The sequence below is a fragment of the Cynocephalus volans genome, chromosome 8 (assembly GCF_027409185.1).
Source record: "Cynocephalus volans isolate mCynVol1 chromosome 8, mCynVol1.pri, whole genome shotgun sequence".
Lineage (NCBI taxonomy): Eukaryota > Metazoa > Chordata > Mammalia > Dermoptera > Cynocephalidae > Cynocephalus > Cynocephalus volans.
The window spans coordinates 6647926-6672665 of NC_084467.1; the positions used below are offsets into that span (position 1 = coordinate 6647926).

The 24740-nt window shown below is 36.1% G+C and overlaps 1 protein-coding gene across 3 annotated transcripts in view; it reads right to left on the reverse strand.

Annotated features, from left to right (window-relative positions):
- The window catches only part of RERE (arginine-glutamic acid dipeptide repeats), a 397225-nt gene that overhangs the window by 225312 nt on the left and 147173 nt on the right, over nt 1-24740 (reverse strand). The window lies entirely within an intron of this gene.

Here is a 24740-nt window from a genome sequence, read left to right on the forward strand (position 1 = left end):
ACTAGCAGACACACTCAGAGATAGATCACGAAGAAAGCCCTCACTAGAGGCACATCCTTTCAAGAAACTTTCTGCAGGATTATCAGGATCTTTATAGCCAAAAGACATGCCAGAAAAAGAAGAAAGCTCGATGCCACTATCTAGGTATCTAGAACTCCCCAACTGAGTTTTCTACTCAGATGCAGACTCAACAGAGATTCAATATCTGAATCAATGCAAAGCAGCAGCTCAGGAATGAGTTGTTGACTTGTTCCAGGGTCCCAGATGCTGAATAACTCTGATTCAACATTCAGGCAACATCCATTTAACATGCTAATCATATTAAGGGACAAGCAGAGAACTCTTTCCACCATGGTATGCATTTCTCTTCACATCACTAATTTGGCATTCAAGTAAAAACAGAAGAAATTCAATTCCTGAGATAAAAACAGTAGCTCCAACTCATATAATTTTGGAATGATCTGAAGTTCCTAGTTTCTATGTTCCAGCTCATGCTGTACCCACTGCCAGAATTTCAAATCTCTAGATACCCACTGTTTATGTATCTCACTCAACTTGAACACAAATCACAGTCTACATGCCCTCTTTCCTATCACCTCCTTTGGAAAGCCATATTTTTTATATTTTATGATGTAACACCATCACAGCCTAGCTACTGTTCACTGGCTTCAAAACTAATAAGTCACTTCCTAACTAATGACCTCCACTTTCTTAAGACTCATATGAGGAAAAACTTGCTGCATTCAATGGTCTGGCCCCACACCACATCCCAATCTCCCTTAGGCTGCTTTCTCCAAAAGAAACACCAGCTCCTCTTATCACACACCACCCCTTCCACTGTCTGTGCCAAATCCTCTTTCCTCTGTCATTTCACCAGCTCCTGATCATACTAACCTTATAATTAGTTATAAGTTAGTTCCATAGGCAGTAACTTCTCATGGCTCCTCTGTCAAGAAAAGGCAATGCCTCCCTTCTTTTATATAACAGCAGCAATTCACATTCCCTGTTTGTTCAGTTATTTGGCAGTCAGGTGGTATGCACTGTCCACACATTATTATCATTCTCATGAGCACAGAGAAACATATTCACATTCCCCATACTCACCAAGGACTAATGTCTGGCATTAGTGTGGGTAAAACAAGACAGGACTGAATTAAGTGACAGATACTTAGATAGCAAGAACTTTGTAGAACTTTGTTCTTTTTACACAAAGAAAACTTTAGATGTATACTTTTCATAATCAATGGAATCATTTTTACTGAAAACCTCCCTACTCTGAGACATAAAAGAGCTATTAATTTGTGTATAAAAAAGCTTTCCAGAAAAAGGGAGAAGCTATGTTCTTTCATTTCTGGGAAATGATTACCTGTAAATACACTGGGATGTAGGTCTGTTAGAGAAAGGAGGAAAGGAACATGCTGGTATGTCAAGGGGCAGCCACTGACAGCTGCTTGCCTAAACACATCTCAGCAGTCTTACTAGAGGCTGCCTCAACACCTGGCCTGAGGAATGCTGCCATGAGGGTTAAGGCAGAATGAGAGAGATCCTCAAACTTGACACAGAGAATTACAACAATTACTTATTAATAACTTATTACTAAATTAAAAGCCACCTCTTGTTTAAAAAGGTACTGTGGCACAAAAATTGATCCAAAGCAATGAATTCATATAAGAGATTCCAACACACAAGGCTTATAATCTGTAAAACAGGTGACTATATAAAGCGCTTTCTATCAGTATTTTGAAACTTATGTATAAAAAAGTCAGATAAGCTTACTGCAATATTAAGTGATAAAACTTGAGTTTATTTTGCATAAATAGTCATAAAACACAGAATGGCTAAGATCAGGGTTAATATAAACTGAAATTTTTCACACCATGTCAAATTTGTCATAGAAATGGGAAAAAAACACATTGTTTTCACCTGGTTTTTTTACAAATAAAAACATAAAAAATTATTGCAGAATCAAGCTTTTCTTTGTAACTTTCCCACAAAAATTAGGGTGACCCTCAACTAAAAGAGAGTACATTCTAAGAAATAATTTGAAATTCAAGTCTCACTGGAAAAAATTCTACTTTTTTATTACTCAGTGATATTCAAAACAAGGCTAAATTAAGGGCAAATACTCATATAAAAAGTATTTTCCCCAGTCTCATTAATCAAGCAGCTATTTAAGAAAATAATTTAAATAAACGTTTTTAGTTAGCTCAAAAATAAAGCAGTTTATTTGGAAAGGGAAAGATAAGAACATAAGTCAAGAGCAATGTTAAAACCTCATTTGGAATATATAGCCAGTAATCTTTCAAAGCCAAGATGATTTGGCAAGACTTTCATGCAATTTATGAGTACATGAGTCTGAAGCTTGTTATAAAACTGGTTTTAGTCAGCTGGATCAATGATCCTCAACCTGAAAATCCCTCATAGCCAACACAAGCACTGAAGACTCCCCATTTTCTTTTAATAAAGAGAATCTTTTCTAAGAAAGCTAGCAGTTCTGAAAGAACTGAGCAAAGCTGATGTGATCCATTAAATGCATAATGCACATTTTCAAAATTACCCATGTGAAAACATGTATTTACCAGATTGAGCAAACAGTTGCTGCAGGGCATATATATATATATATTTTTAATCTTAAAAATCAACATGCCTGAAATGGTTCAGAAAAATGAGTTGAGGCTATTACCATCGATATCAATTTTTCCAAACAACACATGAAAACTAATTTTTTCTTTACTAGGGATGTCTGGAAACAAAACCATGGGTCTACATTGCGACGTCTTCTCTTTAACACCTAGGCTCTGCCTGGTAATGGATTACATGATTAAGTGACCTCAAACCTGTGTGAACAGGGAGCAATAAAATCCATGATTTGGGCAATGATACTGAACAGGGTGTTTCTGGCTGTTTCTTACAACCAAGAATCTATTGTGCCATCTGCAAACAACAGAGCATTAGCTAGGCTGAGGAAGGAAGTCAGCCAAAATGTGAAGGCAGATTCTCAGAGCAAAGAAAGCCCTCTGCATTTTCGACCCTCAGCAAATCAGCAGGTTTATGTAAAAAGAGCAAGAGCACATTCCTCTCAAATGTAAAAATCACAGCCTAAGCATCAGGCAGTTTGTCATCCTGAAACACAAAGAACCTGTCAGTGCCTTTCCTGACCATCTCCTCAGAGGAGAGCAGGCACTTACCGCACCCACTAACTTAGTGAGCAGTGCTCTGAGCCCCGGCTCAAAGCTGGGTCACAATTCACAGGCAGCTTTGCTGCTCTGCTGCTCTGTCCATAAAGAATTTTCCTCTCCATCAGTGTGTTTCCACCTATTAATCTTTGAAACACCTTCTCATCCCTTCCTAAAGCACACCAGTGCCATTCTACCATAATTTCCAGTGGAAAACCCCTACTTGTAAAATCAATGCATGAACAAAGACTTTCTCACCAAGAGATTTCCCAGAGACCAAGCTGGGTAGCCCAGCAGAGAATAGGGGAAGTAAACCCTTGGGACTTCTCTGCCGTGGTGCTCCATTTCTCTGAAACAGCATTCCTCTACCTCAGTGCTCAGAGATAATAGTCAAGGAGGTAACAGTAGGTTGGCTTAACATTGCAGAATAAAAACTCCACAGTATCTCTCTAGTTAAAGGATGTCTCCCAACTTCCTAAACCAAAAAATTCAAATATATGTGCACATGCTGGCAGTACTGAAATCCTGATACCCAAATTTGAATCCAGAGGCAATGGTATGCTGCATGGCCTTACAAACCCTCCTGTCTCTAGCCTCCCCACTTGTGACACAGTCCAACCCATCACCACGCCTCACCTCTATCAACATGAACAAATGAACTGAATGAAGATATGGTAAAAACAGAAGTTATGAGACCCTAGTAAGAGCTACTATGCTCTATCAACATCAACAAAACAAATTCTGTTGTCTAATAAACACTTTTTAAATCAAAACCTCAATTGCCGAGCAGCCTACTTTTAGCTTTCTGCTAGATTATCTTGCTGGAAGGGGATACTCACATTGTCTGGTAACAGTGGAGAACTTGAAAGGAAAAAGGAAACACAAATTTGGAAAACAGCACCTCAGAGTACATGAAACCTTCCTAGTCCTTACCTTTACCCTGTGTTTTGACTCTGTAAACCATCACCAAAATTGGCTGCATCATCTTAACAATTCTGAACTCAGTGAAAAAAAGATATCAGGTAACATATACCCTTGGTTCTTCCTTTTTTTAAACTTCATTATAGTTAAATTCTATGCACTGAAATGTCTATAGATTCCCAACTAGTGCTGCGAAGCTTACGTGGGCTTTTGTCTAAACACAGAACACTGTATACTTCTAGCAAACATTTATCTGTCTTTACCCTCATTGCCAACAGGGAAAATTAAACTATGAAAAAAAATAGGGTGGGAGTGGGGTGGGGAGAGATAAGAGGTCATAACAAACTGAAAGGGATTATGTTTAAATTTCCACATTTCTCTTCGTTAATGGACACAAAGAATGATAACGCTTTGTAAAGATGAATATACTAATCCTCCGGATTTAGGCATCACATATTGCACACAGGTATTGATATTCAACTCTGTACCCCATAAATATGTATAACAACTATGTTTCAATAAAAAAATTTTTGACATTTCTCTTTTCTCTTCTGGAAGTAAGGAAATCTCCCAAAGCATCAAAAGTTTAAAGAGTGATCCAAGACAATTATCTTCCTAACTTTAAGCGATGCTGATGTTTTGGAATAGCTACTGCAGCAGTTCTTCTCAAATCAATCATATGCTACATAGACTTGAGAACTTGGTAAAACAAGATCATCCTGCCAGCAGCAGAAATCTTATTAGGTATACTGATATGCTAAGTATTAGCCACAGTTTGACACTTGCATTACCCAAGCAAAGAACATTTTAAGCACTCTTGCCTCCATATTTTATTCTGAAAATGTTCCTTAAAAAGCCCCCCTTATGGGCTGGCTGGTTAGCTCACTGAGGACAGTGCAGTGCTGATAACACCAAGGTCAAGGGTTTGGATCCCCGAACCAGCCAGCCACCAAAAAAAAAAAAAAAAAAAAAAAAAAAAGGTCCCCCTTATAATCCACATTGAAGCCCCATTACTAAAACGATCCTAGCCAGTTTAACATTCAAACTCCAGTTAAGTAATAAGGCTCTCTCTTATGTTTATAACCTGTTACATACAGCTTATATGCCACTGAGAATGCAGGCAATCCAGGAGGTGAAAGTGATTTTAAAAATTGGTGATGGCCATCTATCCATAGAAGCAAAGTGTTTATGGCATTAGAGATATGAGGGATAGGAATTGAGACCTCGCTCACTCTTTCTGCTCCCTTGCGGCCCTACTGTACTTAAACTTCCTAAAGCTTAAAAATGCACATAACAACCCTACCCCCAATTAAAAGATTCCTATCCAAAAGAAAAAAAAACTTTTTGCTATAAAATCCCTATAGGGAAGAGGATGATCACTAATGGAAATGCTGACAGATCCTTAACTCAAAAATTAGAACTGGAACATGGCTGAAATAACATACATTTAGGAAAACACTTCTAGAAGACTATGCCCAGTAGTCATAAGAAAAAGTCATTAGTGAGAGGTAGGCTGGTGTGAAAACTCTTCTCTCACCATATGGCTGACAACAAACAAATTGCTCATCTGATCTTCTGGCGTCACATCCTGCAGAGCAGATTTCAAGCAACACCACTTGCTCCTTTTCAGAAAACAATGCACTGGGAACCCGGGCTTTATAATAAATGGTTCAACCAATTTGCAGTGTTCACTGGAAATACACAGGAGAATTCACAATGCCTGGGCTATAATTTTTATTTGGCAAATGATTTTATTATAAACTGATATCATAATGAATCCATTTTCTTTACAGATTTTGTGCTGCTGTTTAATGGACTGCCAGTATAATTTAGATTTCATCTATTTAAACTCATTCAAGCCTGGCTCCTGATTGTACAGTAAATGGAACATATTTCTATTCAACGAAATTAATGACAGTTAATTGTAGTCTGCAGTCTCAATTTTGTAAAAGCAACTGTTCCACACTTCAAGCATCAAGCTACATAATTTCTCACACCAATTATTTTTCTGTACATCCAGATCTTGGAAGCCTTCCTTATAAAGCTAACATATGTATTCATTTAATATCCCTTCCCATTCAAATACTTAGCTCCCACTTGCCAGAAAAACTTAGGAGTTAGTTACCTTAATATAACCAAAGTGTGGGAAAATAAAAGTTGGTCACTTTAGACAGATTAGCAAAATGGAAGATTAAAATTTTACACTTTATATATTTTTACTAACTATTGAATGATTTTCTTATATATTTCAAATCAGTCACAATGTCAACATCAAGAGAAATTTATTAGAAGTAGAGGAAATATACCATGTAGATTTAGATATACAAACGAGGCACTTGGCATGTATTATCATCTACTGAACTGAACTGCTTCTGAGATTGATATTCTGTTCAACAGAAACTCACTTCTGAGTTTTATTTACCAGATAACACAACAATCCCATGAGTAATTTTTCTTCTTGAGTGATCAGTCTTTCACCTAAGAATCCACACAGCTGTGTTAAGAGGTGCTTAAAGGAGAAAAAGAAGCACCTCAAAAGAAACTTGTCAAATCAACACGCAAATAATACGCAAGCACACAGAATTTGCTGCCCCAAAACTATAACCACCAGGGTCATAGAAGAGGATTGCCGTTCACACGCAAAAAGAGAAGTACAGGAAAAACACAGATGCCCTTTCACTCCCTTTTTCAGCTGGATACTCTGCTCAGCTGGCTTTACTTCTCCTCTCCTGCCAGCACATTTCAATCATGCCCCACGCCACACTCTTCCTCATGCTGCTGTCCAGGGTGATGTTAATAATACTGTGTATAATTATAATCTTTCCTCTTTAGTAGAGGGGAGGGAAATGTCACAAAAAGGTTTTACCTGGTATGTTGTATTTTTATATTGTCAGGAACAGCTTAGCTGAAAAGTAGTTATTTAATTACTACTATTCCATAGTGCAAAAGGGTTTGAAGTTTACACTTGAGGATTACTCTGCCTGGTTCTAGCACAATCATGTCCAACCTCCAGGACCCAGATCAAAGTTTCCATGGTTCTTCATGTCTTCCCCAATGCAACCAATTTATAGTCTGTCCTATTCAGTTGATACTTTCCCACTCACTGCCTGTTAATGACATATAATTTTACTTTAATGAGTGTAATTTCTTGCCATAAAATGAGAGATTGGGGGCTAGAATCCTGTTGTTTTTGTATCTTGCCCTACCACACCTCCACAAAACACCTTCCACAAAGTTACAGACATAGAAAATCGTGCTCATTGGCTGCTTGATAAAATGCTACTAATGCTATAGCTGACATCTAACATACCCTATTAAATTCAATCAGCTTGCTCAAAGTCTAGAAGTTTCAATAGGCTTCAAATGTAATACTTTAATTTGTATAAATTTCTAAGGACAAATGAAACCTGTGCCCTAACTCTCTAATTCTACCCATACCTCCTTCTCTCCCTTAAATCACTATTGTACTCACTTGGGTTTCTGTTGCTGTCATGACTGTTGTTTGGTCAGGTTTTCTAAAATTGAAGTCAAAGACTAAAGACATTTTAAGAATAATTTAAAACACCTAGTCTCTTTCACATGACTGAATATTCAGACCTCAGATTTTCATTAAAGATCTTAGCCCACTGTGAATTACAAATGTCATTTTATAAGTATTAAACAGATATTTGAAAAAATAATTCCACCTACAAAATGATTTCCAATTATCTATCTCCTTAGGATTCTACACGTAGTAATTTTACTTTATAACACAATATTTTCAGACTAAGAATTATTCTATTGGGAGGGTAGGAGGAGATCTTTTCTGGTAATCTGAAGTCCACTTGTCCCTTCTATAATCAAAATTAGCACAGATTTGAGCTAAGTAGTAGTATTTAAAGTATCTAAATACATCTTAAAATGAGATAACAGATTTCATTTACTGTTTGAGCCATAAGAGGATCTGGATGCTTTCTACATAAAACCGTACTCAACACACTTCAACAAATGAATACAGTTGCTCTGGGCCAATATAACACTTAATGAGAGTTTTGCTTTAGCATGTTTCCTTTGTAATTTGTACCTTTGAAAAATCATGTTTTGAACATCTGCTGAGACAAAATGTATCAGAACTTTAGGGAAAAAATGAAGACTTCTCCATTTTAAACAAAGAGGTAATAGCCTGGTAACAGGCAAGTCTTGTCAACAGTATGTTAAAAATAGAAAAAATGAATATAAAAATATTCCACAAGAAACAGGATCATAGACTCATAAAATATTCACATACAGACTTACTAGGCACCACCAATGTGCCAGCTAAGTGCTGGAGATACTGAAGTGAATAAAAATATTTTCCTTCCTTTGACAAATTCACAATCTAATCTAATAAGAAAACATGGAAACAAATAACTGTGTCTTCAGTAACTTTAACTGTACTTTTTAGTCTCCATAACAGAGACTGCTAGCTGAGCCCACTACTCATTCTCCCCCTGTTCCTTAATAACAGGATACCTAGTTCTAGCTGGGCACATGACCACATTTCCCAGCCTCTCTTACAGCTGGTTTGGTCATATGACTCAGTTCTGGCCACGAAATATAAGCTGACCTATAATATTTCAATTTCTGAAAACTGAATCCTGAAAAGGGGAAGCCCTGCTCTTATCCTTCCTGGTAGCCTGATGGCACATGGATGGGCTGCAGGTAGAACGTGAGATGAAGCATGAGAAGACAAGGAAAATGGAAGCCACACACAATGGAAGAACAAAAGCTTTGACTGCAGCTAAAGATGCAGACCAAGAATATCCACATCTCCTGACTCACAATTCAGTATTTTTGGCCTCTGTATTCAGATATCTTTAAATTATTTTTAAATGAGGCAAAATATTTAGATTACATTCACGGATAGGGTGGCATCCAGAACAATAACTTGGGTGAAACATTATAATTTTTTTAAATAGGGAAAGTTACGAACAGATGACCCTAGCAAGCGCATGAAAAACAAAAGAGGGAATATACAGCTCTTGATTTTAAAGGACCAAGATAGCTTGATTATACAGCATAAACCATTAACTTCTACTAGGATTAAGAATCAGATGGAAATGAGTTAGAACAAAGTCCACAACTTCCTCCCTGAAGACACTTTACAGCTAAATCAAGTCCACCTCAAGGTTTCACAAGTAGGAATAAGGGATGGTAACTTCTCCTGCAAATTGGCTGACATGGGGCAGGGGGAAGACGCGTGGCGGGGCAGGTGGATGGAGCCTTCTGGCGCCGCAGTCTCCCTCTTTCTTTCTCCACTTCTGTATATGCTTGATTTCATGACTTGAGAGGAATGTGTGGTTACTCCTTCCACAAAAATATAGAGACTACTGATAGATAAATGCTCTAGAATGTTATATCACTTATAAAACTTAAAGCTGACCAGAATTCATACTACCCCAAGTTCACCAACCACAATCCATATTTTACTTCACATTAGAAAGACATCCTCTCTACCATCACAGCTTCATCTCCTTTCCATGCCATTAACCTGTGGACCAAAAACAGCACACAAATGTGTGTGAGCCACTCACAAAGGTGAAGACTTAACCACCCAAAGATGATGCAAAGTCTCCTGCTCTACCTAAACAATGCTTCTCTCCAAGCTCAAAACCACAAATTCTATTACTTGCAAAGGCCAAAGTCCTATGACACACAAGGGCTAGTTAAAAATAAATGTCAGAGTAATACATTAAAAATCTTTAAAAGTCCCTCTAACACAGCAATTCCACTCCTTAGGAAAGTAAGCTAAAATAAATACATAAACATTCATCACCGTTGTTTATAATGGAGAATATCCGGGAAGAACCTAAAGTCCAGCAATATAGAACTAAATTATGATATATATCCATTAATGTGTGAGTGCCTAATGTTGTTTGTGCCATGGACGTCTTTAGCAATCCATACACCTGCTCTCAAAAAAAAAAGTTTTAAATGTACAAAACCAACATATATTGAAATACTTATCACAATATGAGAAAAACAAATTGGCAATATAATATGTACTACTTTACTGATTCATTAAACAAGATTTACTAGAGGTTACTCCCTTAATAACTTCCATAATTTCAAAGTAGTGAGGAACATAAACATTATTTTGAGATGTTTGTCCCCATGCAATGTGATATGAGAATATCTGTGATTTATACAAGTGTCACAGGTACTGCAACCATTATGGTGCTTATTTAATGCCTACATTCATAATTTAAGTAAATGCTAAATGTCATTTAAAATTTAATGAATCAGTGAAAATAAAGATGCAATTTTTCCCCATCCAAGTTCACAGTCCCTTGAATTTTATTCACAGTCTCTTTGGTTGGCCATATACACCAGGTTATGAACACCAGCATTAATGGCATACAAAGCAGCAATAATGATTCAGATTTATAACTACCAGCATGGCAATAAATTCAGGACATGTTAAGAAGCATATTACAAAACTGTGAATAGTATAACTTCAAGCATGTTTACTAAGGAAAATGACCGTACAACAAATGTTAAGAGTGGGTTAGTGGTTTTAATTTGTGCTTACCTGATTTTCTCAAATGTCTTCCTTAAAAATATAAAAATGCAGGATTGTATTTATGGGGGAAAATAAAAAGAAAGGCCCGATAGCCAAATATTATAAATGGACCCACGGGGCAAAAGAAAAAGCAGAAGTAAATTCAGGGAAGAGAACATAAAAAATGGACCACTTCTAATCATTACAAAAATTGGGTTACAGAAATACTGAAAAGGGAGTTGAAAATCCACACGTTGATGTATCAGACACCATAACACTCAGAATCCTAACAACTGGGAGATAACAGAAGTAAAACATATGACAAAACTGATGATCTCCACAAACAACGAGCCTCCACCAATCCCACCTAAATGCCAAGTGCAGTTTTTTAAAAGACCGCACTCCATGATGCCAAATATCTGTTTTCTGCATAGTTGCTGCAGACTTGAAAATCATCCTAGTTAGTAAGCCTGAAAGACAACACAGACTTTTTCTTCCCTCCAAATGTCTACCAGCTAGTACAGAGAACAAACTGGAAATCAGTTCTCCATCGTCTAGCCTCAAAAGTAAAGTATAAGACCCCTCGTAAGGAAGAAGCATAATCTCTTCAGATCTGTGTGCAGCTAAAGAAATTCTCAAATGCAAACTTCAAACACTTAGGTGTATTTCTGCACTATGGAATAGTGGTAATTAAATAACTACTACTCAGCTAACCTGTTCCTGACAATACAAAAATACAACATACCAGGTGAGACATTTTTGTGATGTTTCCCTCACCTCTACTAAAGAGGAAAAATTATAATATAATTACACACAGTATTATTAAAACTCCCACAATCAACTGGTACAATACCTACGTTTTATAATACCAGCACAATTGGATGTTCAAGACAAATCAAAAAACTGCTATCTAGTAATAAAGATAGTCTGCCTTAGAGCCAACAGTTATGCATAGCTTTACTAACAGAGCACAAATTAAAATGTTAATGTAAAAACTGAGAATAATGAAAAGCAACATAGTGAAATTATATTAAAAATCTGCATTATAAACTCACTCTATTTCCTCTTTTTAGAAGGGACATATACCCATAATCCACCCCCCTTCTTTCTTTTTACTACACCAATCTCTGTTGATCAGTCTAAAGTGAGACACTAACTCCATCTGTCAAGTATCAACATCTGCCCAGCACACAAAGAAAGCCAGAACAATGCCTGCAGCCTTCAAAGGGAATATAAAACAACTATCTCTTTGCCTTTTACAGTTCAGTTTATACATTTTACACATTATACTATCACAATGAACCTTATTGAAAAGGCATTCTTTGCCAAGGCAACTGAATGAGAAAATTTATATAGAGAAGTGAGAAAATAAATTTAGGGGTTAAATAAACAACTGGAATATCTTTTGTATGTAACATATACAATGCTACCTAATTAGCTTGAGCACATTTTTAATGGTGAAATAATGAAACGATTAAGAGTACTAGATATTTAATGAATACATAATGATAAATAATCATTACATATGAACTTAATAGACCTGGTAAAGTGACTTTAGAAGTTAATCTATTTCCTAGCATTTAAGCATGCCCTTAAAATAACCAAGTAACTAACTTACCTTTCCCCATCTATTTTATGGTACTTAAAATATCCATTAAAAAATGTATACTAACACAAATATAGCAAGGAGTAGAAATAAAGCATATATCTTTATTTTTTCTAGTACTTAGGATATTCAGATATCTCCAAAGCAAAACTTATACACATAAGCATTTATGCCATAATATTTAAATGGGGGGTTTTTTGAAATTTGCTTTTTAATTTTAACATTTATCTGTACATATTTGCGGTGTATAGTATGTCATTTCAACAAATGCATATACTGCACAATGATTCACTTAGGGCAGATAGCATAGTTTTGTACCCATAGTTCACCACTTTTTAAAAAGAAAAATAAATCACTCTTGTCTTTACACATTTTAAATTGATTCAACAAACATAATACACTGCCCCATCTTTAAATTCACAGACGATATTTTTAATTTTGGAAAGTCTGGTTTTCTCAGCTGGTGGAACTGTCAGAATAAATAGAAGGCAATATCTGGAAAGATGACAAACACATGGGTCAATGTCAAATACAAGCCAATCCCTGTCAAGAGCAGCGCCAAATTCCTGCATTTCAATTTAAATTATGTTATCCAACTCAAATACCACCATGCCACTTTAAATCAAAATTGTTTCCTTTTAAAAAAAGCTTTTTACAAAATTGATAAGAGTATAACAGACTAAACAACTCTTTCAGCAATTTCCTCAGCTACTACAAAGCAGGGCATCAATGTATAATTATAATAAAAGGAACATTTAACAATTAATTGAACCAGCAAAAGCTAAACCTCCAGAGCTTAGGAGTTCAAACGCTTGCTCACTAAGCAGAAGGGCAGAGGATTTTAACATAACTGCAGGAAATCTCGGTCCAATTAGACTCTAGGTAAGTATAAATCTTGTCCCACTGTGATTAGAACTCTATTCGTCACAGTTCACCAGACTGATTTTAGTATCCAGCTTGGAGATTCAAACAAAAGAAAACACCCTGCCCCCTCTGTTGGTTCTCTTCATGCTACTGTATTAATCAAGTACCTCCAGGTTCCATGTTGAACAGAGAAGGTCTCTCAAAGACTGTAAGCTTGCTTTTACAATCAACCAATAGGACTCAGAATGTATCACACATCTCTGAAGATATTCAAGATCTGTACCAGTTCATAATGGTGACATCTTAACTAATTCACTTTCTTTCCTCACTCATCTTTTGCTCAGATTCTATGTAAAGGATATGTACACTCTTTCAAATAGAATATAAAAAACACACAGAATTTCAAAGTGGCATTGTTTGGGGTGGCAGTTGCTTTCACAGGGATATCTTCACTGGTTAAGTTTCTTGAGAAAAATTTATACTACTAACCAGGGGGGCGGGGAGGGGCAGAAATCCCAGCAACTGCCTTATAAAGTGTCATTCTATGCCTGGTAGAGCTTGATAGCAAACAGAAAAAGTTACAACTTAATACATAATTGGTTTCAACAATATAAAACATAAAAAAATTTTTTTTTTAATTTAGCTGGATAGATCAAACAAATTATATTGTAAAATGTTGCATAAAATACTAGGTGGTGGAAGAATTTTAAGGATTTTAAGAAGAGGCTGAGCTAGAAGTTAAGGCTGGAAACACACAGAGCAGAAATGAGCAACCTATGGCCTACAGGTCAAACCTGACCTGCTGACTGTTTTTATAAGGCCGACAAGCAAAGAATGGTTTTTATATTTTTTCATGATTGGAAAACAATGATATTTCTTGACATGCAAAAATGATATGAAATTCAAATTTCACTGTCCATAAAATGAAGTATCATTGGAACACAGCTATGTACACAAATTTATACATTATTTATTGGGGCTTTGATGCTACAAGAGCAGAGTTGAGTAGCTGCACCATCCAGATAGTTGACTATCGGCCTCTTAACAGAAAAGTTTGCTGACCACTGCTCTAGAGTTAGTCACTAAACAATAAAGCAGCTCAACTGATAATGGAAACAACAGCATAGAAGACTACAATGTACAAGAGTTTTTATTTGATAAAGACACATGCTCAGAAACCATCTGTTTGCAGACTGCTCAATAATTTTTCTAGATGCTAATATCAAGCACTCTGGCCTGACAGACACAAAACAAACCTTTCAGCTAATGCCTTTAAAAGGATAGTAGAGTGCCATCATCCCCAAGTTCCTTGTCCTATACTTCATTTGGGCTGAAAACTCAGCTCATTTTACAAATCTAGATCAGCGATGGCAAATATTCCTATATAGCTGTGCCCCCCAAAAACACTATCATTAATCAAAGCACTCCTTCCAAATGTACCTACACTCAAACCTTGAAATTCTAGGTCTCCAAGGGATCCGCCAATCACCTGAAAAAGGAGATAAAATCAATCTGCCATCCTAATCTAGATGATCTCTTCTATAGTTTTTACAGAAGAACTTCATGAGATGTCATCACTAGTCAGATAAGACTGTGTGAACTAGCAAGCATTCCACTGAACATAATTTTAAATATCCACAAGGATATTAGTCTTAAGAAAATGAAAAAATGCAAGCTATCCCAACAGGTTCAAAGATCTCATTTTTGGAGAAGAAATACACATATCTTAGAACACCATCAAGTTCAACAGTCTTTAGAGGCAAATGTGAAATGAATGTTAAAAAATAAATTAAAAATAAAATCAGGCAATCAATCCTGAGAGTAGTAGACTTTTGTTCAGAGTCAAAGAATTAAATAATGTGAGGCCAGAGGCCATCTCCTTTTGGAGTTTGCACAATGAAGATTTAGTGACTATAAATATCTTCCTTTAGTAGGTGCATATCTTTTAAATTAAAAATTAAGGGAGGGAGGAGAGGGAGGAGGGAGGGAGGTTTTGGTAAGGGGCAACAATAATCAACCACAATGTATATCGACAAAATAAAATTTAAAAAAATAAATAAATAAACTCAAAAAATAAAATAAAATAATTAATAAATTTTAAAAAATAAATAAATAAAATAAATTAAAAATTAAGTAACCCCAATTAACTGCAGTGATAATTAGCTTCCTTAAATTGATATGCATCTTTTACCCCTGTGATGGTTTAGAAAAGTACAGAAAGATTTAACAGAATCAAAAGTATCATATTAACATTTTTGGATTAAAAAGAAATCAGGACATATTTGATATTTTTATTCTTTTTATAGTTAAAAGAATTTGGCCTCTTAGAACAGTAGCCTTGCAATTCCAACTTAAAACAGCAACACTTAACAAGGATGTTAATATATGCTTGGCTCTTTCTAAGCTCCATGTATATGTGTTTAGGTATATGCTGATTTAATCCCTGTCACAGCTCTTGAGGTGGGCACTTTTATCCCCATTTTATTGATGAACAAGCAAGGGCACAGAAGCTGTAGTGAACTGGATTATGCTGTACTGCCTCTCTGTGTGTAACTGATTCAGATTTGTGTTGAAGACTGAAACTTAACTAAGTTTATGCACAGCACTAAAATATCTAAGAGAAATTTTTAAGTTCACTTCATTTATAAGTCTAATTTATTTAATTTATAAGAAGAGTTAAGCTTAGAAAGGTTTGTGTTAATAGACTTCTTAAAAATAGAAACCAAATATTAAACTTATAAAGGCAAGCTTAAATGTTGAAGATATTAACTAGTTATAAATAAGACCAATGTTATTCAAAAATCTCTTAAAAGTGATTATTAAAAGTTGTTTAACTAGAAAAGAAAAAAAGTTGTTTAACTTATAAATAAGATTTATAAGCTGAACATAAAAAAGTAGAGCAGTGTCCTTTAATTTGTAATTTTAACAAACTGAATACCAATGTTTTAAACCAAAGTAAACTTTCTGGATAATTCTTTTCTGTGTATCAATATCAGTCTTGAGAACCCTTCCCAAAGGTCCCTCCATCAATTGCTCTATGCATGTGTTTACTGCCCAACTCCAAAAGGAAGCACAGCTGAGACAATGCTACCCATGAGAAGTGACCTAAGACATATAGGGCTAAGCACTCAAGTCTAGTCTCTAATCCTGTCTGTGCTGATAAATACTGGGGGAATGACTAAGTGCCTACAATGTGCTAGACACTTTTCTAGGCACCTGGGATACATCAATGAATTTTAAAAAAAAAAAGATTCCTGTCCTGCTGGAATGAAAAGACATGCAATAGAAATGGGAATGGGGGTATTTAAACCAGGTATGAGGATATCAAGGGGGTCAGGGACTGAGAAAGGTGGTGGGATCCCTGGATCAAAAGTCTTAATGAAGTCAAACAATTGTTGGAGTCAGGGGACTTCCTGGAGGGAGGTGAAAGAGTGGGCTCCATGAAATCGAGATGAGTAGATTACCAGAAAGCTACATTCCTGAATTTCATTATTCATTGTTCATAAAAATGCCTTTAAAGAATTACCATTTGCCACGTTCTTGTCCATTATATCAAGGGTGATTTTTAAATAGCCACATAAAGAACATTTCTGCTTCTTTTGGAACAGTTTTAAAACACATTTTGGTTCACTGTTTCTTATGTAGAGATTTCTGCTATAACACAACATGAGGGTACTTCAAGATCATGGAAAAATAGAATTAAAAGATAATACGAATCTTTCCATAAACTTTCTGAAGTACCCTCTACATAAGTTGCTGGGAAAATCTGTAAAACTTGTTCACTAGAAATAAAAGTGCTTATATAAAGTACAAGGTAAACAGCAGACTACTCAAAACTTATGCAACTCTGAAATCAGATGGCTATTTTGTTAAAAATCAATAATTATACCTTAAGAAATAAGAAGCCCAAGCAGGTACACAAGAGTGGCTAAATATCCCTAAAGGGATATTTAAAATACATAAAAACAACAGATGCTGGCTTGAAGCCCAAAACAACACAGTTTAAAGTTGGGTTTTCTGAAGGCAAGTACAGCAGGCAGGACAACCTGCCATGGTCAGAGTGTGTAAGGTTGGGGTATACTTCTCTGGGGAGGAAACACTGGGCTCTGGTGGTGCTGGTCTTCATTTTTCATTTCATTTTCAATAGAAATGAAAGGGCTCTTGCCTGTGCAATAGCCAAATTGAAAGTTTATATTTTCACTTATTTTTTCCTTTCCTGCTAAAATTTAATCCCATCATATATGATTATATAATTCTACTCTTTATTCATACTCCTCTTGCCTAGGAAAGACTGCATACGAGCCAGTATCAATTGTACATTTTATTGATATCATTCCTCTATTTACCTGTCACACACACAGCAAAACAATTTCTAAATATCTTTATATGATAACAAGTTCTTATTGACTACAGTGCTATGGTGGAGTTTCCTGATGCACCACATACAATGAACATGTGTCATATCCTGGCCATCCCGCATCTATTTCCCCTACCAAAGTGCTACCCAATTTCACTGTGGGGAATTACCTTATCTTCAGCACGTGCAAGTTAGGGGGAGGCGGGCAATAAATCAAAGTTTCTGTCTTTTCGGTACAAGACACAGACATGCAATTCAAGCTGATCAACTAAATTACTCTTCTGGGACTGTGACTCTTGAGCTGAGTGACAGCAAGGACAGGAAAATGCTGAAGGGCACCTATTCTAGTGGTAGCACCCGGGTACAAACCTGTATAAAACTGTACAACATATTACTGTACTGAACACTGTAGACAATTCTAACACAATGTAAGTATCTGTGTATCAAAACATATCTAAACAGAAAAGGCACAGTAAAAGTACTACATAAAAGATAAAGAATAGTACACCTGTACAGGGCACTTACCATGAATGGAGCTTGCAGGACTGAAAGTTGCTCTGGGTAAGTTAGTGAGCGAGTCACGAATGACTGTGAAGGCCTAGGACTTTACTATACACTACTGTAGACTTTATAGACCCTGTACACTTAGGCTACATTAGATTTGTAAAAAATAAAGTGTGCTATGATGTTACAACAACTACAACTGGCCATGACGTCACTAGGCAATAGGAATTTTTCAGTTCCATTATAATCCTATGAGACCACCATCATATGGTTTACCTTTTACTGTAATTAGTTAAGACAAGGTCATATGAGGTCAGGATTATGTTGCAGATGTAATTAGTTAACATGAAGCAGAGTGGGCCCTAATCCAATATAACTGATGTCCTTATAAGAAGAAGAAATTTGGACAGACACAGAAATATGCACACAAGGAGAATGCTATGTGAAGATTAAAATTATGCCGCTGCACAGCAAAGAACTAGCAGAAGCTAGAAGAGAGGCTTGGAACAGATCCTTCCCTAACGCCTTCATAGGCAACATGACTCTCCAACACCTTGAGCTTAAACTTCTAGCCTACATAACTATGAAACAACATATTTCTGTTGTTTAAGCCACTCAGTTTGTGGTACTTTGCTACAGCAGCCCTAACAAACTAATGCACTGCCTTATTGTGCTTACTCCCAAGTTAGAGTAAGATCTAAATATGAACTTTGCAAATAGACAACCAGATCGCAGGGGGTCTGGTATAACAGGTGAGGATTCCGGGCTTGATCTTAATGGCAATAGGCATCAACTGAAAGGCTTTAAGCAGGTTAATATTAGGTCTATTAGGTGCAAATGAATTTGTAACAGGTGTCAAAACACTTTCATTCAAGCTGGGCCTAAAGCTTCCTTTATGCCAAAATTTAGGTTTCTTATTACATGAAAAATATTTTCACAATCATCAGAAAAACTTCTACCCCACCACAAGATAAGAATGCCTCAAGAATACACCTTCATTTGCATGTCAAACCTACCTAAAGTTCTTCTAAATATTAGAGACACAGATAGAAAGTTACAAATCAAATGAACATTTAAAAAAAAAAAAAAATTATGTCCTGGAACACCAAATGCCAGGGATTTGTTTTGCTTTATTTGGGGGAAAGAATGTTTGTCTAAAAGAGTGCCTTAGATAAGCTTTCAGTGATTCAGAGAACTAAGACTCTGACACCAAATTAAGCCACAGACCAACTCCTCAAGTGAAGAATGTTAAGACATACCATTTATTAAAATGCTGGTGATTCCTTTCCCTCTTTAAATAGGAACTTGAATCAATGAGAAATTATCCATTCAGAAAACAGTTTCATGGTTAACTTCACTTTTTCTTTTTAAGCAAATTTTTAATTGAAGTATAACACACACACGTAACTGCAAAGTGTGATAAATATTCACAAACTGAACAAACCCATGTAACCAGCACCACTGAAAAGAACATGACCAGAACCCTGGGGTTCCCCTTCACACTCTGTTCAGACACCCATACCCAGAGTGTAATCTCTCCCCTGACTTTGAACACCAAATATGAGTTCTCCCTGTTTTTAAATTGTACGTAAAAGGAATCACACAGTATTATATTTTTCTGTGGCCAGTCAACATTATGTTTGATAATACTCTACTTTTAACTTGAAGAGTTTTTTAAAATATGTATATTCCATGTTGATTCAAACTAGATCCCGAGATTTCATTTTGCCTAGTTTGGTTTATTTCAGTTTAAATTCTCTTTGCATCAAAAGAAAGTAACACTTTAGTGTTCAATGTGTAATCAATTCCAGTTTGCAGGTTATTTTTCAGTTCAAGTCCCCAATTCCTAACAGTACTGAGGAAAATTTGCAAATAAAAGAGGGAAATGTGTTATATCACCTAAGATTTCACAAACCACAAACGTAAAGAATCTTTTTTATGTATAAAATGTACCTTCATGAAAAAATTATTTTGCTGTCTTGTATATGATGGAGATTTCTGATTCAAGGACTATATCTAGGGTAAATGGGAGAGTCAAAATTATCAGTTAATATGACAGAATACAAGAAATGGAGAACCAGTTAAATAGGCACTTTTTAAAGAACATGTTTCCATATCCAAATAGCAAGCAATACTAATATGCTAAAATTAAAAAATATCTCCCAATAAGATGAACTTAATTTTTTGGCCATTTCCACCTGGATCAGCTAGAAAGATTAAACTTCCTAGTATCTAACTGAAAACAGTAGAAAGAAATTAATATGCCACCTACAGCAAACTCTAGAAATCAATACACCGTGTTAAAGAAGCCCATAAGGGAAATCTGGCTGCACTGTGTAATTTATTACAGCTGTGTAATAAATCAATTTGTTACAGTGACAGTTATCTCTAAAGCAGTGTAATGGCTGATAGATAACAAAGAAGTTAGGTTAGACACAGGGGCAATATTCAATAGAGCCTCACAAGGTTTTTTTGGTTTTGTTTTTTTAATTTTTTAACGAGTCTGTTAAATCATTGATTTGGAAATAAATAACTCAAGACAGATTTCTAGAAGCATTATTCTAACTTTAACATCATCAATCAGTCAATAAATTTTTTAAAAACATTTTCAGAAATTTATTTATTCAACAAATACTGTGGAAGACATACTATGTGCACATCATTGTCCCAGATGCCAGGAATACAATGATAAGCACAATCAAAGGTGCTGCTTTTTTTGTAGGAGGGAGACTGATATTAATCCTAAAATAATGAAAATATATAGAAAATTATTAATGTTACAAGTGCTATAAGGAAAGATAATACTGTAAGAGTCTCTATTAAGGAAATTTGACTAATCTGGGAGAAGAAAGGCAAAGACACTGGAGTAAGAAAGCTGAAGAAAGGATAAGAATTAAGGAACTGTGTGGGGGAGAGGGGGAAGGGGAGTTCCATAGTCGAGAACAGCAAGTGCAAATGCCCCAAGGCAGAAAGTAACATGGGTGATATAGGTAACAAACTCCATTATGCTGAGCTGCTAAAGACAAAGCGAAGTAATTCCAGAGATGAGGAGCAAAGGCAAAAAAAGGCCTAGTTGTGACAATGATGAGAATAAACCCTACTTAGTGATAAATTCTAAATAATACTCAATTTATCAATAAAATCTCATGCTTCTCAGACCAAATAATCTGAATACTGTCTCCCTAGGACAAGAAAGTACACTTATATAATAGGCTATTTTCATCCTCAAAGTATCATTGCTGGGCTCATTCTTAACGCCATTTTGAGAGGTACCTATAATTTATATTTAATCTGAGAATTAAAACCAATCCAGACAAGTAGGAAGCAAAAAATAATAAATTTTAAAAATTTTAATCTGTGCCTTATATCCTTAAGAAATAAATCAACATTAAAAATATAGCATTCAAGAACTAGTAATCCATTGAAGACATTCCTTACAACATTCTCTAGAGATTCTAAGCCTTTAAGATACAACTAAGCATACAGAATCTCTGCAATTGGCAAGGATAATAGTTTTTCATCACTAACAGAGGATGTTATTGTAGTAATTTACACCAAGAAAGAGACCAGGAAGGAAAACAAAGGAAAGAAAAAAAAATCAACTCCCATCTGGGAATCTAATCACAATAGCCTACTTCTGATTCTTCAGTTTATGAAAACCTAAAGAATAGGCAATACATTCGTCCCTCAGTATCTGCTAGGGATTGGACACACACACACACACAGATACCAAAATCCGTGAATCCTCCAGTTCCTTATATAAAATGTCAGAGTATTTGCATATAACCTACCCACATTCTCCTGTATACTTTAAATCATCTCTAGATTACTTATAATACTTAACACAATGTAAATGCTATGTATTATTTTTATATTTGTATTTTTGTGTTTTATTATTTTTTATCTCCCCTCCCCCTGAATTTTTGACCTGTACTTGGTTGAATTTACACATATGGAATCCACAGATATGTGGGGCTGACTATATTTAATAAACCTCCATTTAGAAAGAAGTTATTTGGAGAAGGCAACCAAGTCACTTAGCACGCATGGTCCCTTACCCCCTACCCCACCCCCAAAAAACAAAAAAAACACCGAGAAGGTTAAACCAAAAGAGTCAAACATCCACTAGATCTGGCAAGGTGCAAACCCCAGGCCAAGCACTGTGCGCGCCCAAGCACAAGGACACCTCACATGAAGTGGTTATGCTTTGGGTGCCACAGGAATTTCTTAAACCATTTTTGACCTTTATAGATCCTTTATAACATATTTATAGCTTCCAGAGACAGCATACTTTTTTCACATTTCACAAAGGTCCTCAGATTTACTGAAACAATGACTGCCTCTATCAATACAGTTCTTCCAAAAGCACTTTATTAAGAACTAACTATTTTGTAAATAAGCCCTCAGCAATCTCCTCTACATATTCTCCTGAACATCAAGAAGAGAGGGCTTTCTGTCATCCTGTAGAAGGTGCAAGATGAATGCACAACATTTCCCAAATCTGTTTTCTCAAAACTAGTTTATCTTTGGGCCGAGCCTGTGGCGCACTTGGTAGGGTGCTGCGCTGGGAGCGCGGCGACACTCCCGCCGCGGGTTCGGATCCTATATAGGACTGACCGGTGCACTCACTGGCTGAGTGCCGGTCACGAAAAAACGACAAAAAAAAAAAAAAAAAAAAAAAACTAGTTTATCTTAGGGAGATATTCAGCAGTAAAAGGGAACCACAGTCCCATAGATAGGGCAAACGGCAGGTGTTTTTCATGTTAAAGAGGTTTCCTTAACTGCAGTACTTCTAATTATGAATCTCTCACGAGGGGGATGGTATGGGCAATATTTCCCATGCGTACTTGACTCCTATCATGTCGGTGAAGCGTCCCCACTGACACAGGAGTAACGGTCCATATTATAAACGATGAGGAAGGCTGGCACTCAATACTGCACAAGGCAGCTGGCCTTTTGACAATGATCCAAACAATAGCCTTACCACATTAAACTGCGATACCAAGAGAAAATGAAAATAAATAGGTAGACATTTCCTTATATTTAAGTTTTCATAATATAATCTACATCTAAATGAGTTGACATGCTCTGTTCCTTTCTCATGATGTAAAACTAAATAAGCCCTAAACAGGCAATTTGTGGTAACTATGAGAGATTTTATAGTAGCTAAGAAATTCTTACTGTCAAATATCTAAGTCTGAATCAAAGATAAATACTGATAGTACTGTACCCTATACATCACTAAACCTCTACAGCAGAGCTCTAACTTCTCTAAAACCTCAACTTTGATCATTTCGTCACATAAATATCTTCTCAGTTAATCTTCAGCCAAAAAACTGTAGTTATGAATACAAGTTTGTGTACGTTCCAATATTGATTATCTTTTAAAAATCAAACCTAATTCCTATATGGGCAAAACAAAAAAAGATCTGGAATTTTATGTGAAGTTCAAAACAGTTACAGTACTCTTTAGAAAAATAAATGTACAGCAGTCCCCCTTTATCTGTGGTTTCGCTTTCTGTGGTTTCAGTTACCCATGGTCAGCCAGGGTCCAAAAATATTCAATGGAAAATTCAAGAAATAAACAATTCATAAATTTTAAATTGCGGGCCGTTCTGAGTAATGTGGCGAAATCTCTCACCATCCACACTGTCCCGCCCAGGATGTGAATCTTCCCTTTGTCCAGCATATCCACACTGTATATGCTACCTGTCCTTTAGTCACTTAGTACCCACCTCTGTTATCAGACCAACTGTCATGGTGTCGCAGTGCTTGTGTTCAAGCAATCATTATTTTTCTTAATAATGACCCCAAAGCTCAAGAGTAGTGCTGCTGGTAAAGAGAAGTTGTAAAGTGCTTCCCTTAAGTGAAAAGGTGAAACTTTATCGTAAGTATGTATATATAGGAAAAACCATAGTGTATATATAGAGTTTGGTACTATCCGAGGTTTCAGGCATCCATTGGGCGTCTTGGAAAGTATCCCCCATGGTTAAGCAGGGGACTGCTGCACCAGGATAATGGCACAACACAGTGAAGTCCTTTAATCCATTTCTTGGAGAAACATCAAACTGGATGGCTTTAATTTGTTAATTACATCTCATTAAACTCACGTCACTCTTCAGCAGTACATGTAACTCAAATAAAGTGATCTTAGCTAGTTGTATTGCCTTCTGTAAAACAAGTATCTTAATACACACAATATATCAAAACAGGCAGGCTTTGTCGATGTCCAACAGGTTCTGTTTCCCTGCATCTCATCTTAAAGCTGTGTCTGTCTCTCTTAGCAAAACCATAAGCCTCACTACACTGAATGACCATAGTATATTTTTTTGGAAAACAAAACAAGTTAGTTGGCTTTATCTACTATCACTATTACAGAGCCTGAAGCTCAATTCCTTGAGGAGCAATAAAACTTGATCTGAAGGCCATTAAAAATACCTCCCTAGCTTCTGGTCAATTCTGTCCAATGTAAAATTTCCTGTTTCCAAGAATCTTAAGGTTTACTTCTCTCCACCATGTATTCTATTCGTCAGGATCATCACAGCCATTTGAGGTCAAAGATAAAAAACAAGGAAGAATTCAAAAGATAAAGAATACTAAGCAGATGGTCAAGAGAGAGAACAAGCAGCATGAGAAAACAGGAAAGAGCTCATAAATGACGAAACCAGGACAGAATTCCAAGTGAAAGAAGACGTAAGCAAGAAGTGGGCAAGCGCAACTGACCAGAAGTGGTCACGTGTTTACTATATTGAGTTTTCCTGCCAAACACTACTATCTACTCTTCTGGGCTCC